Source organism: Tupaia chinensis, unplaced genomic scaffold, assembly GCF_000334495.1.
Source record: "Tupaia chinensis unplaced genomic scaffold, TupChi_1.0 Scaffold145367_1, whole genome shotgun sequence".
In the NCBI taxonomy this organism is placed as follows: domain Eukaryota; kingdom Metazoa; phylum Chordata; class Mammalia; order Scandentia; family Tupaiidae; genus Tupaia; species Tupaia belangeri.
In genome coordinates, this window is record NW_006205228.1 from 679,028 (window position 1) to 690,936 (window position 11,909).

Here is an 11,909-nt window from a genome sequence, read left to right on the forward strand (position 1 = left end):
AAAATCTAGGTTTATGTTCTATTCTCTGCCAAATGAAAGTGACCCTTTTACCCTCAGGTCTCTGTTTTTGTGAGGATAGCTACATGTGAACCTGATATGTAACATGAGCTAATTCCTTCTCGTGGGTAGCCAAAAGCAAGATTCAATGTCATTCCACAGATCAGCATTAAAAGAAAAAAGGTTTTAATTAAATAATAAAAAATCTAGGGACCAGCAGTTGGCGTAATGACTATGTCACTGGACTCCCATGTAGCCGACGGCAGTTCAAGTCCTAGACCCGGTAGCTTAAACTTATACTGGGCATGTGTACGTGCATGCCCAAGATCCTGAGAGGAGAATGGAGAAGGGATTGTGGCATGGCCATTCCTCCTGCGGGGGTGATTTTTCACTTTCTGTTTCTCTGTCTGTCTCTGTCTTTCTGGCGAGTGCACGTGCCCTATAGCAAAAACTTCTCCAAAAAATAAAATAAAATAAAAATCTAGGGCCAGCAGATGGCATGGTGGTTTAGGCAGCTAAATACCACATGGCCAACTGTGTGGTTTGAGTCCTGGACCTGATGGCTTGAAAACACACTGGGGGGGGGGGGGGGGGGGGAGTGGAAGGGGACAGTAGGTGGTGTGGAGGTTAAGGCATTGAACTCTTACATGGCCTACTGCAGTTCAAGTCCTAGACTTGATGGCTTACTTTCTGTTCATTTGCTCTCTTTCTCTCTCTCTCAAGGATATGTCACCCATAGCAAATTTAAATAATAATAAGTACAATTCAATAAATAATTATTTTTTAAAAATGGGACCAGCGGGTGGCGTGGTGGTTAGGGTGCTGGACACTCCCACATGGCTGACCAGGGTTCGAGTCCTGGACCTGGTGGCTTGCTTTCTCACTTCCTCTCTCTCTCACTGTCACCCTCTGTCTCTATCTGGTCAAATTTAAAAAATCAATGAATGAATAAATAAAAATATAAATAAATAAATAAATTATTATTTAAAAAATAATTATTATTTTTAAAAAGTCACTGGATGCATATGCATGTGTGCCCAAAATCCCAAGAGGGGAATGGAGGAGAAGGGATTGCAGCACAGTCATTTCCCTGGGGTGATTTCTCACTTTCTCTCTCTCTTTCTCTCTTTCTCTTTCTCTTTCTCTTTCTCTTTCTCTCCAGCAAGTACACTCACTCTGTAGTATAAATTATTTTTTAAAAAATAAAATAATTAAACATTTACTAATAGCCAAATAAACCTGAAAAAAGGAAATGAGTTTGAGATGGTAGGCTTCATAATAGTGTCTTCTCTAATGTCACCAGTCCATGCCATAAGTTATTCCCAAATTAGATACAAATAAAGAATATCAGTGCATATAGTGTTTGGATATATAATATACCTATATAAAGATTTAAACTGTATTGTATATGTGTTGCCATTCACGGCTTCTTTTCCTTAATATACTATATACAAATCTGGAAATATCTATCTGATTTACGGACAAATCATTCAAAAAAGCCATTTGTTTTCTTTGTCTTCATTTAGTTATTCATTCAGCTGTCAGTTGTGAGTGGGTACAGAATAGCCATGTAAACCAACATTGTAATGGAGAGTGAAAGTAATGTAATAAATGTTAGAGATTTACAGAAGGCCAATCAGCTGTAAAGTTCCTGAGGAGGTGTGGAATAATGAAAGGCTTCTATTCTTAGCATGTTTAAATTTGTATTTTTAGGTGAATAAGATACTTCTAGAGGTCGGCAGGTAGCGTGGTGGTTAAGGGTGCTGGATTTCCACATGATTGACTGTTTCGAGTCCTGGACCTGGTGGCTTTATTTCTCACTTTCCCTCTTTCTATCTCACTCTCATTTGGTTCCTCTCTGGTCAAATTAAAATAAATAAATAAGTAAATAAAGTTAAATAAAATAGTTATTTAAAAAAAAGATATACTTCTATACATGTATACATTCAAAGATAAAAAAAAAAAAAGCTAATTTCGGAGCCAACAGGTGGCATAGTGTCTAAGGTGTTGGACTCCCACATGGTTGACTGCAGTTCAAATCCTGGACCCAGTGGCTTGCAACTCATGCTTGGCATGTGTGTGTGCATGCCCAAAATCCTGAAAGGAAAATAGAGGAGCAAGGATTGTGGTGTGGCCATCCCCCTGGGGGATGATTTCTTGCTTTCTGTCTGTTTCCCCAGCAAGCACATGTGCCCTAGAGCAAAATTTTCTTGGGAAAAAAAAAGGTAATTTATAAGTTTTATTGAACATCTTTTTTCCCTTTTAACAGAGAATTATATTTACATATGAGTTTGTCAGATTTCAAAAACAAGTTTAGTAATCCCATTTATATGTGTGGTATTTTTTATACATAATGAAAATCAATTTGACTTTGATATATAATTAAAATTAAAATGAATATGTCCAAAGTGTCATTAAAAATCAGTCTTATGCATATATATTCAAGAAAAGTACTTTTATCCATATAGGTATAGCAAACATAGAAAGATTTTACAAAGGTAGTGTCTTCAAATTATTGGTAAAGTAAATATTATTATTTGCCAAAGCACTAACTACACCTGACTGAACTCCAAAAATACCCATTGGTATCACTGCCACATGGTAATTCAGTTATAACTTGTTTGGCTGTATTCCATGAGTTATGGCTTTGGTGAATCTTAGGTAATATACAAACCAGAATTGGAAATGCCCTTACTTTTGTCATTTGGTTTAGCCAGGCTAATATAATTAATAAAATATAGTTAAGCTGGGGACCAGCAGGTGGCATGGTTGTTAAGGCACTGGACATTCCCACATGGCTGACCATGGTTTTGAGTCCCGGACCTGGTGGCTTGCTTCTCACTTTCCCTCTCTCTCAATTTCTCTGCCTCTCTCTGGTCAAGTTAAAATAAATGAATTAATAAATAAAATCAGATAAAATAATTCTTTTTTAAAAATCTAGTTAAGCTAAAATATAGCACTTAAAATACAACTGGGCTAGACAAAATAGCAAAAATACAAATAATAGTTAACATTTAGGTTTAAGTACTTATGTTATGGCAGGCACAGACCTCAGCACTTTGAAAAGATTGTCACATATAATCCTCCTGATGCAGTAGTTACTGCTAAGTCTCCAACTTACATATACGAACACAGAAGCTTAGGACATTGAAGTCACTCAAGGTTACAAACATCAACAGTCAAGCCCAAGTCTTGCAAGCCCTTACTTGTTTCCATTTTGCTGTTCTGCCTCTAGTATATTGAGCCTAACAACTGTAATTTGAACTAGGTATTGAAAGTTGAGAATGCTCATAGTGGTTAAGGTGCTGGACTCCCACTTGGTCCATTACAGTTCGAATTCTGGATCGTGCGATTTAAAAATCACTCTGGGTGCGTGTGTGCACACACGAGTGCCCAAAATCCCATGAGGAGAAGGGGTTTCAGCATGAACTTCCCTGCTGGGGGATAATTTCTCACTTTCTCCCTCATTGTCTCTCTCTCTCTGTTTTCGGTGAGCACACGTGCCCTATGGCCAAAAAAACATCTTTTTTTGGCTATAGGGAGCATGCACTTGCCAGAAAGACAGAGAGACAGAAAGCGAGAACTCACCCCCTGGGGGGATGGCCATGCTGCAATCCCTTCTCCTCTATTCTCCTCTCAGGATCCTGGGCATACATGCACATGCGCCCGGCGTGAATTTAAGCCACCAGGTCCCGGACTGGGGCTGCGATGGGTTACATGGGAGTCCAGTGACATAGCCATTACGCCAACTGCTGGTCCCTCCAAAAAAACTTTAAAAAAAAAATGTTGAATATTATTTTCCTGGTAGAGAAAATGGAAAAGGCACTTTGCTCTGGGTGATGGAGTAACTGGCATGAAGTCACAGAAGTGGGAGGGATTTTGTCCAAAAAAGGAGGAAGTATATTGTGCTTTGCGCATACAGTGTGACAGTGCTGGAAGATGAGACTGGAAGAGACCTTAGATACGCCCAGTGTGTTACGGATTTTATTTGCTTAGGAATTTTGACATGATCCTGAAGGCATTGGCTAGTCAATGGAGGTTTTTTCCTTGGAGAATGAGAACTCAGATGTCAGCATGGAGGGTGAATTGAATGCATACTCAGCAGTAGTTCCTAACAACCCACACAAAAAAATGACAATGAGCCAAACTAAGACGGAAGTGATAAAGATAGAGACATTGGGGAATCAGAAAATGGCTTAATGGCTACGTTGCTGGACTCTAACGTAGTCAACTTGCGTCCTGGACCTGGCAGCTGAAAGTTCATGGCAGATGTGCGCCCTCGTATGTGTGTGTGTGTGTGTGTGTGTGTGTGTGTGTGTTTGTGTGTATGTGCACCCAAAATCCCAAGAGAAGAATGGAGGAGAAGGGATTGCATGCAGCATGGCAACTCTTCCCCCTCGGGGGTGATTTCTTGTTTCTGTCTCTTCAGCAAGGACATGCACCCTATAACAAAAAAAATCTTTCTTACAAAAAAAATTAAAAAGACATAGACGTTGGAAGGGTGAAAGAATATTTTCTCTCTCCTCCCACAGGCCCACAAGTGCAAGCACTTCAGTTTGCTATTGGGTATATGCAAAAGTGGTCTGCAAAAAAAAAAAAAAAAAAAAATGCTGCCCCAAGTATTTTGCACATTAATGTTTCCTGCTGTGGGTTCTTATTTACCAATCCAGATGGGAAATCATCACTTGTGACTTCAGAGGAAAGAGTAATTGTAAAATTCATTAGGTTTCCTGAATGAGGAAGTGTAATGTCTTCCAAGAAAATAATTAAACCACCATGGGGCAAAGAGCCTCATCTGTATAATTGAAAGCTATGAAGTGGGTCATTGCTTAGTGTCTCAAATCTAGTCTACATTTAGCTAATTCATAATCATACTCCATCTGGCCAAAATTAGTCACATGATTCTATATGCCAAGCAAAAGTATTTGTTTTTTTTTTTTTAAAGGTTTTGCTATATTATGGAATGTAGGCTGATGTACATCTGGATTACCCATTCTTTTTTTCTTGAAATATTTGAATCTTGCTAGAATGAAAAATCAAAAATAGAGTATATGGCATATATAATAAAAGCCCTCATTTCAAGAGCCCAGCCCCCTTAATAGAAGAGAGTTGGGATAGAATATTCTCATTCCAACTTAAAAGACAGAAAAACCAAACAGATGTGTGCCAAGCTGCCAAGCATTGAGGTGGTCAACGAGGACAACACGCCAAACTGAAACCTCTTTATTCATTTGCGGTGACAGTGCAGGCAAGGGGCAAAAGGTAGTGGCGCTGGATCCCTAGCATTCTGCTTTCCCCCATGGAACACTAGCAGCAAGGGTCAAATGGAAGCACAGATGGGAAAAATCATCTCGTCGCCCTGAACAAACGGTGTCTGCTTTTTTTATGGACCTGTGGGGTCAGAGGAAGGAAGAGGCAGAAGGCCTAGGATGAAAAGATACTGAATCACAGTGGAGAAAACTGCCAATCACAGTGTCTCAGTGGAGGTGACTGGGAAGTGTCTCATTCAAGGCCCTGATAAATGGAGGTGCCTGGGCTGGGAATGCAGATATGCATCTAGCACTGTTGGCCTCCCAGGCCTGAGTTCTTTTTTTTTGGAGAGGTTTTCACTATAGGACGCGTGCGCTCACAAGACAGAGACATAGAGACAGAAAGCGAGAAATCACCCCCCAGAGGGGATGATCACGCCGCAATCCCTTCTCTTCCATTCTCCTCTCGAGACCTTGGGCACGCACGCACATGCGCCTGGCGTGAATTTTAAGCCACCGGGTCTGGGACGCGAACCGCAGTTGACTACATGGGAGTCCAGCAACATAGCCATTACGCTAACTGCTGGTTCCCGGGCCTGAGTTCTTGATTGCAACTTCCTAGAATAAACTGCATTGGCTGTACAAGTCTGATGTGGGAAGAGCAGCTTTCCACATGAGGCCAGCCAAAGCCTTGTAATTACCTGTGGTGGGGCCTAAAAGGTCACACCCAAGATTTTGTCCTGGAGTCACACTCCAGAAGAATTCACATCTGGTAAAAAAAACAAGTGGACTCAGATGTCCAGTGGGCTAATCTGTCAAAAGCCAGGCGCATGTGCGTACATGCCCAAGATCCTGAGAGGAGAATGGAGAAGAAGGAATTTTGGCGTGGCCAGCCCCCCAAGGAGTGATTTCTCACTTTCTGTCTCTCTGTTTCTCTCTGTCTTTCTGGTGAGCACACATGCCCTATAGCAAAAATCTCTCCAAATAAATAAATAAATAAAAAGGAATGACCGTGTTCTTTACATTTGGACTTTCAGCAATCAACTGGACATAGCAGTATCCCACTTTACTGTTGCTTTTTATTTATTACTTTTGTTTAGACAGAGCCTAGCCATGTTTTCCAGGCCAGCCTCAAGCCCATGATCCTCCTGCCCCAGCCTCCCTGGGTATCTGGGGTTACAGATGTGCCCCGTCATGTCCAACCTTAAGGTTAGACCAAGAATTGAACCCAAGCCCCACTCTGATCCCAGCCTAGGGAACACAGTGTCTAGCTATGTGATCCACCACAGTTAGGCCGAAGGGTTCCACTTTAGATGGAGTATGTGATTTCCACTGGCCCAATTCGTTCATGTGGGTTAGGGCCAGTGTTTCTCAATCATTAATATGCAAATTGCTTGGGGATCCTACAAAAATCAGAATATTGATTCAGTAAGTCTGAGTGAGGATGAGGCTATAACAAGCTCTGGTCCAAGAAACCACACTTCCAGGGGCTAGCAGGTAGCATGCTGGTTGAGGCGCTGGAGACTCCCACATGGCTGACCACGGTACAAGTCCCAGACCTACTGACTTGTTTTCTCACTTTCTCTCTCTCTCTCTCTCTCTCTCTGTCTCTCTCTGGTCAAATTAAAATAAATTCATGGATAAAACTGGATAAATAATTCTTAAAAAGAATAAAACAGAAACCACACTTCCAGTGGCAAGGAATTATTAGGTCACCAGGAAAGTCATGACTTTTTTTCTGTGCAAAAATGCATCATGACTTTCCTGACAGCCCAATAGGTAGGCAGTGTAATAGTTAAGTGCTTTCTTATGACACCAACAGTCTGGTTTTGGATCCTAATTCAGCCATGGTCCTCAGCAGGTTTATCTCTAGGCACTGTCTACATTTTGTCCCTGGCAGTGCACCTAACGTTATACCAACCCTGCTGCCTGTGGATTTCTCTCTACCTTTCTCCTTCTTTGCTGGCCAACTCCTAGACATCTTTCATAACTTAGCTGAAGCTACTCAAGTTAGTTGCACTGGAATTCTTCTCAAACCTTCCCCATCACTACTGTAAAGTAAGGGTAGTTTTCTTATATGCTCCATACAACTGGACCTCTCTGTTGCAGCAGTTTTCACATCACATTGTAAGACTCACATTGTCTCTCTTCTGTGAGGAAATTCATGTGGTAGTACACTTTCAATCAATATCTATTGTGGAATAATGGATACCTGACTGTTCTGGCCTATTATGTTGCTAATAACAGAAATACCTAAGTTTCAGTAATTTACGAAAATAGAGGTTCATTCAGCTCATAGTTTAGGGGTCCAAGGTCCAGAGACCTTAGGCGAGGGTCTTCTTAATGCTGGAAAGTGTGGTGGAGGGCAGGAGATTGACCACCTGTTTCTGCTCTGGTCTCAGTCCCTATCCTTATAATCCACCAGGACTCAATCATGGGGCCTTGCCATCATGCCTAATCACTTCGCCAAGGCTCCACCTTTCAACACTATTACAATGACTCACCAAATTTTAACACATGATTTGAAGGGGACACAATCAAACTGTGACCAAATATGGTTGTTGCTGCTACATCAGACCTCTATTGGTCCAAATCCTTTGATGGGCCTCTTATTTTATGGATCTTAGATTTTCTTCCTTTAATGACTCAGCCAGGCTATAGCCCCATCTGCTATCTTAGGATGTATGCATACCCACCGTTACCATGACCCCACCTGAAGTTGATATCACAGCAGGCCTGTGGGTAAACACCACAATGGTCATCACAGAAATTCTTGCATTTCCAGATTGAAGAATATGTCTCATTGAGGTATGAATGTGGGGACCAACCATCAGCTAAGTTGCCAGCCCAGCCCAGCCCAGCCCAGCAGTTTTAAACATAGAATGAGCAGACTCAATTCAAATGCATGCTAGGTACTTTTCCTAGATCCTATTCATTTAATCCTTCATAACACATTTTCAGGACCTGTAAGACCTCTTATGATCTAGCTCCTGTTAACCTCACCAGCCAAGCCTCACTAACTTTACTCTGCTCTACCACAGGAGCCTACTTCTCAGTTGAAAGACATGGCTGCCTTCTAGAATCTGCCTACCAGCTATTTCCTTGCCCTGAGATGCACCTTCATTTCACCCGCCACTCCCAGATATACACACAGCCTCCAGGATACCTCTACCTCCTTTTTATCTCTAGAGTATAAGCCCCTTGAGACCAGGACTTTGTTTTCTTCACTGCTTTATTTCTAACCCTAAACTAGTTCTTGGCACAGAGGAAGAGCTCAATGGATAATTGTGGAATGTCGATGAATGAACTCTTCCGCTTCTTCTGTAAGGTCTGTGCTCAACGGTAACCTTCACAGAGACGTCTTCAATGCTGGCCCCATCTAAGGCCAGCATCCCTCCACCTTTAGTTCTCTAGAAGTTCTCTGCTATTTATTTTTACTTTATAGCATCCATCACTGATTCGCTGTGTACTCTTTTACTCCAGTATTCTCTCCAGCAGACAAATGATAACTAGCTTCGTCCAATGTCAAACACCTAGTAATTGACTAATAAATATTTGTTCTCTAGAGTTGATCCGTGAAAACTAACTGATCAAAGAACGATCGCACTATTACATCATTTTATTTGGTCTGATTTACAGAATCTCAAAAAGATTTCAAGGTCCCTTTGTAGCTTTACAGTAGAAAAAGACACAATTAGTATTAACATAGCAAGTTGGAACAGGAAAAAGTTTAGCAGATAATCAGGTTCCTTTTCCTCACTTTGCATAAGTAAATTAGGGCCCAGGCAAAGGAAGCGACTTGCCTGACTAGTATCAAGAATGAAAGTCAAATCCAGACTTTCTAGCTCTCAGTTCAGGGTATTTTGTTTGTTTGTTTGTTTTTGTTTTTGTTTTTTACTAGATGATTCATCCATCCATGAGCATAACTTTAAGTACCTTCCACATTGAGTGGACTTTAACTCAGGTATTTCAAGAGAAGCCTTGGAATACCTAAAGAGCAGTACAAGATTTGGGTTCCAAATCTCTAGAACCCAACCACAGAGATTTGTGTGTAGTTAGGTTAAAAACCTACCTGGGGGGGGCCAACAGGTGGTTTATAGGTGAGGGTTGAGGTGTTGGATTCTCTTGTTGCTGACTGTGGTTCAAGTCCTGGACCTGGTGGCTTGCTTTCTCACTTTTCCTCTGGTCAGATTAAAATAAATGACTAAATTAAATTAAATGCATAATTCTTTTTTTAAAAATACCTAGGATACAACTCTGACCAATTAATCAGAATCTCTGGGAATGGGGCATGGACACTGTTTAAACTCTCCAGGTGATTCAAATGTACAACCAGGATTGAGAATCACAGCTTAAAAGGGAGAAAGAAAGGTACCTATGTCGATTCACTGGGAAATAGAATTTAAGATTCCTGGTTAATATCAGCCTAATCCCTAGACCAGATTTTCTTCTCTAATTATCTGTCCTTGAAAGAGTCACTCATCAAGAGCCATCCCCTATTGTCCAGATAGAGCTAACTCTCTGGGATTCTGGGTCAATTAGTAATCTTGTTGATAAAGACTTCTGAGATGATTTTCATAATCAAGTTCATAAAAATCCAAGATAGGCAGAAGACAGGGTTGATGTCTTTACAATACTGTTCAGTGGAAATTACCAGTGATTAAACAAAACAAAACTTATAAGCTTATAGGACTTTTCTACTGAATAGAAAATCATCTCTAAAAGAGAGGTCCACTGGTATCTTGACATTTATTCAAATAAGAAATAGGGATTATTATTATTATTTTGTTTAGAGATTTTTGCTATAAGGGCTCATGCACTAGCCAGAGAGATGAGAGAGAGACAGAGAGACAGAAGGCAAGGAATCACTCCCCAGGGGGATAGCCACACTGTAATCTCTTCTCCTCCATTCTCCTCTTGGGATTTTGGGCATGTACGCACACATGCCTGGTGTAAATTTTAAGCCACCAGGTCTGGGACTCGAACTGTGGTTGCCTATGCGGGAGTTTAGCAACATAATCACTGGTCCCAGGAATTTTTTTTAAATCTCAGATTATGTTTATTTCAAAAGGATTTAAAACACTTCAGAGACCATACCATCTTTTTCTTTTAATATTTGTAAGTTATCCCAAATTGTTTCCAGAATCCAGGAGAATTTTGACTACCAGCTCTGATCCCCCTGGGTAGGACAAAGGGAGCTATTCAGTAGGTCTGCTCAAAGGCAGAGATGCAGGGAGAAGACAGAGTCCAGATTGCCACTTCTTACAGTCAGGTTTTTCTATTTATAAAGTCACATTTGGACTTAGGGAAACTACATTCACTTCTATTCAAGCTCACAAAGAGTTCTCTTGTAGCCAGTTTCTGCGGGTGGTGGTAGTAATTAAAACCAATTATACAAAACCCTCATTTTGATAATCTTTTATTGTCAACAAATGACTCACAGTTTTGGCATCTGCAGGTGGTTAGGAAAATTCTGTGGAGAAACTAAGTGTCACCTTGGATCATGTATTCTCAATAAAAGCAGCCACCGCCAGTTCTTGGGGAGGGGCACAAAAATGTTAACTGAGACAGACCCCACTTAACAGGCTAAGGGCCCTGAAGAGAAGTCATCATGTTCTGTTATGTTTTTTTTAAGAATTATTCATTTATTTTTATTTATTCATTCACTTATTTTTAAATTTGACCAAAGAGATACACACAGAGAGAGAAAGAGAGAGAAGAAGAGGAAAAGTGAGAAAGCAAGCCACCAGGTCCAAGTCTTGACTGTGGTTGGCCATGTGGGAGTGTCCAGCACCTTACCACACCACCTGCTGGCCCTGTTTTTTGTTTGTTTGTTTGTCCTAATGAGCTTTCTGTGTTTTTCCTCTGTGATCTGGTTAATGTACAATATACACCTCCTTTTACGTGTCTCTAAAGAATTTTTGACTCAGTAAGGCAGAGATAGGAATACTGAGCACACAGGGTAAAGGCCAAGATGGAATCACAATGGCTAAATTTTCACAGCCAAAAGCTGGCTAAGTTGGGACTCAAAGCAATTATAGCTAAGGGCAACAGTTTCTATTTAGTAACTATATTCTGATAAGAAGTACAAAAGGCTATGGTCTGTTGACTTCATAAAGAATGGGATAATATGGGAACCAGCAGTTAGCGTAATGGCTATGTCGCTGGACTCCCACGTAGTCGACTGCGGTTCGCGTCCCGGACCCGGTGGCTTAAAACTCACACCGGACGTGTGTGCGTGTGTGCCCAAGATCCCGAGAGGAGAATGGAGGAGAAGGGATTGCGGCGTGACCATCTCCCCTGGGGGGTGATTTCTCGCTTTCTGTCTCTATGTCTCTCTCTGTCTGTCTGACGAGCGCACGCGCCTTATAGCAAAAACCTCTCAAAAAAAAAAAAAAAAAAGAATGGGAAATGGGATAATAAATCACCTAGACTAACACCGAACTTTTCTTTTTTTTGGTACAGGTTTTTGCCTTAGTGCAGCATGCACTGGTTGAGGGGAGAAAAAGAGAGACACTGAGAGGGAAAGTGAAAAATCATCCCTCAGGGGGAATGGCCACACAGCAATTATTTCTCATTCATTTTCTTCCCGGATCTTGGGCAGGCATGCACACACACCTGGTGTGGGAGTCCAGCAATGTAAACACTATGCAACCTGCTGAC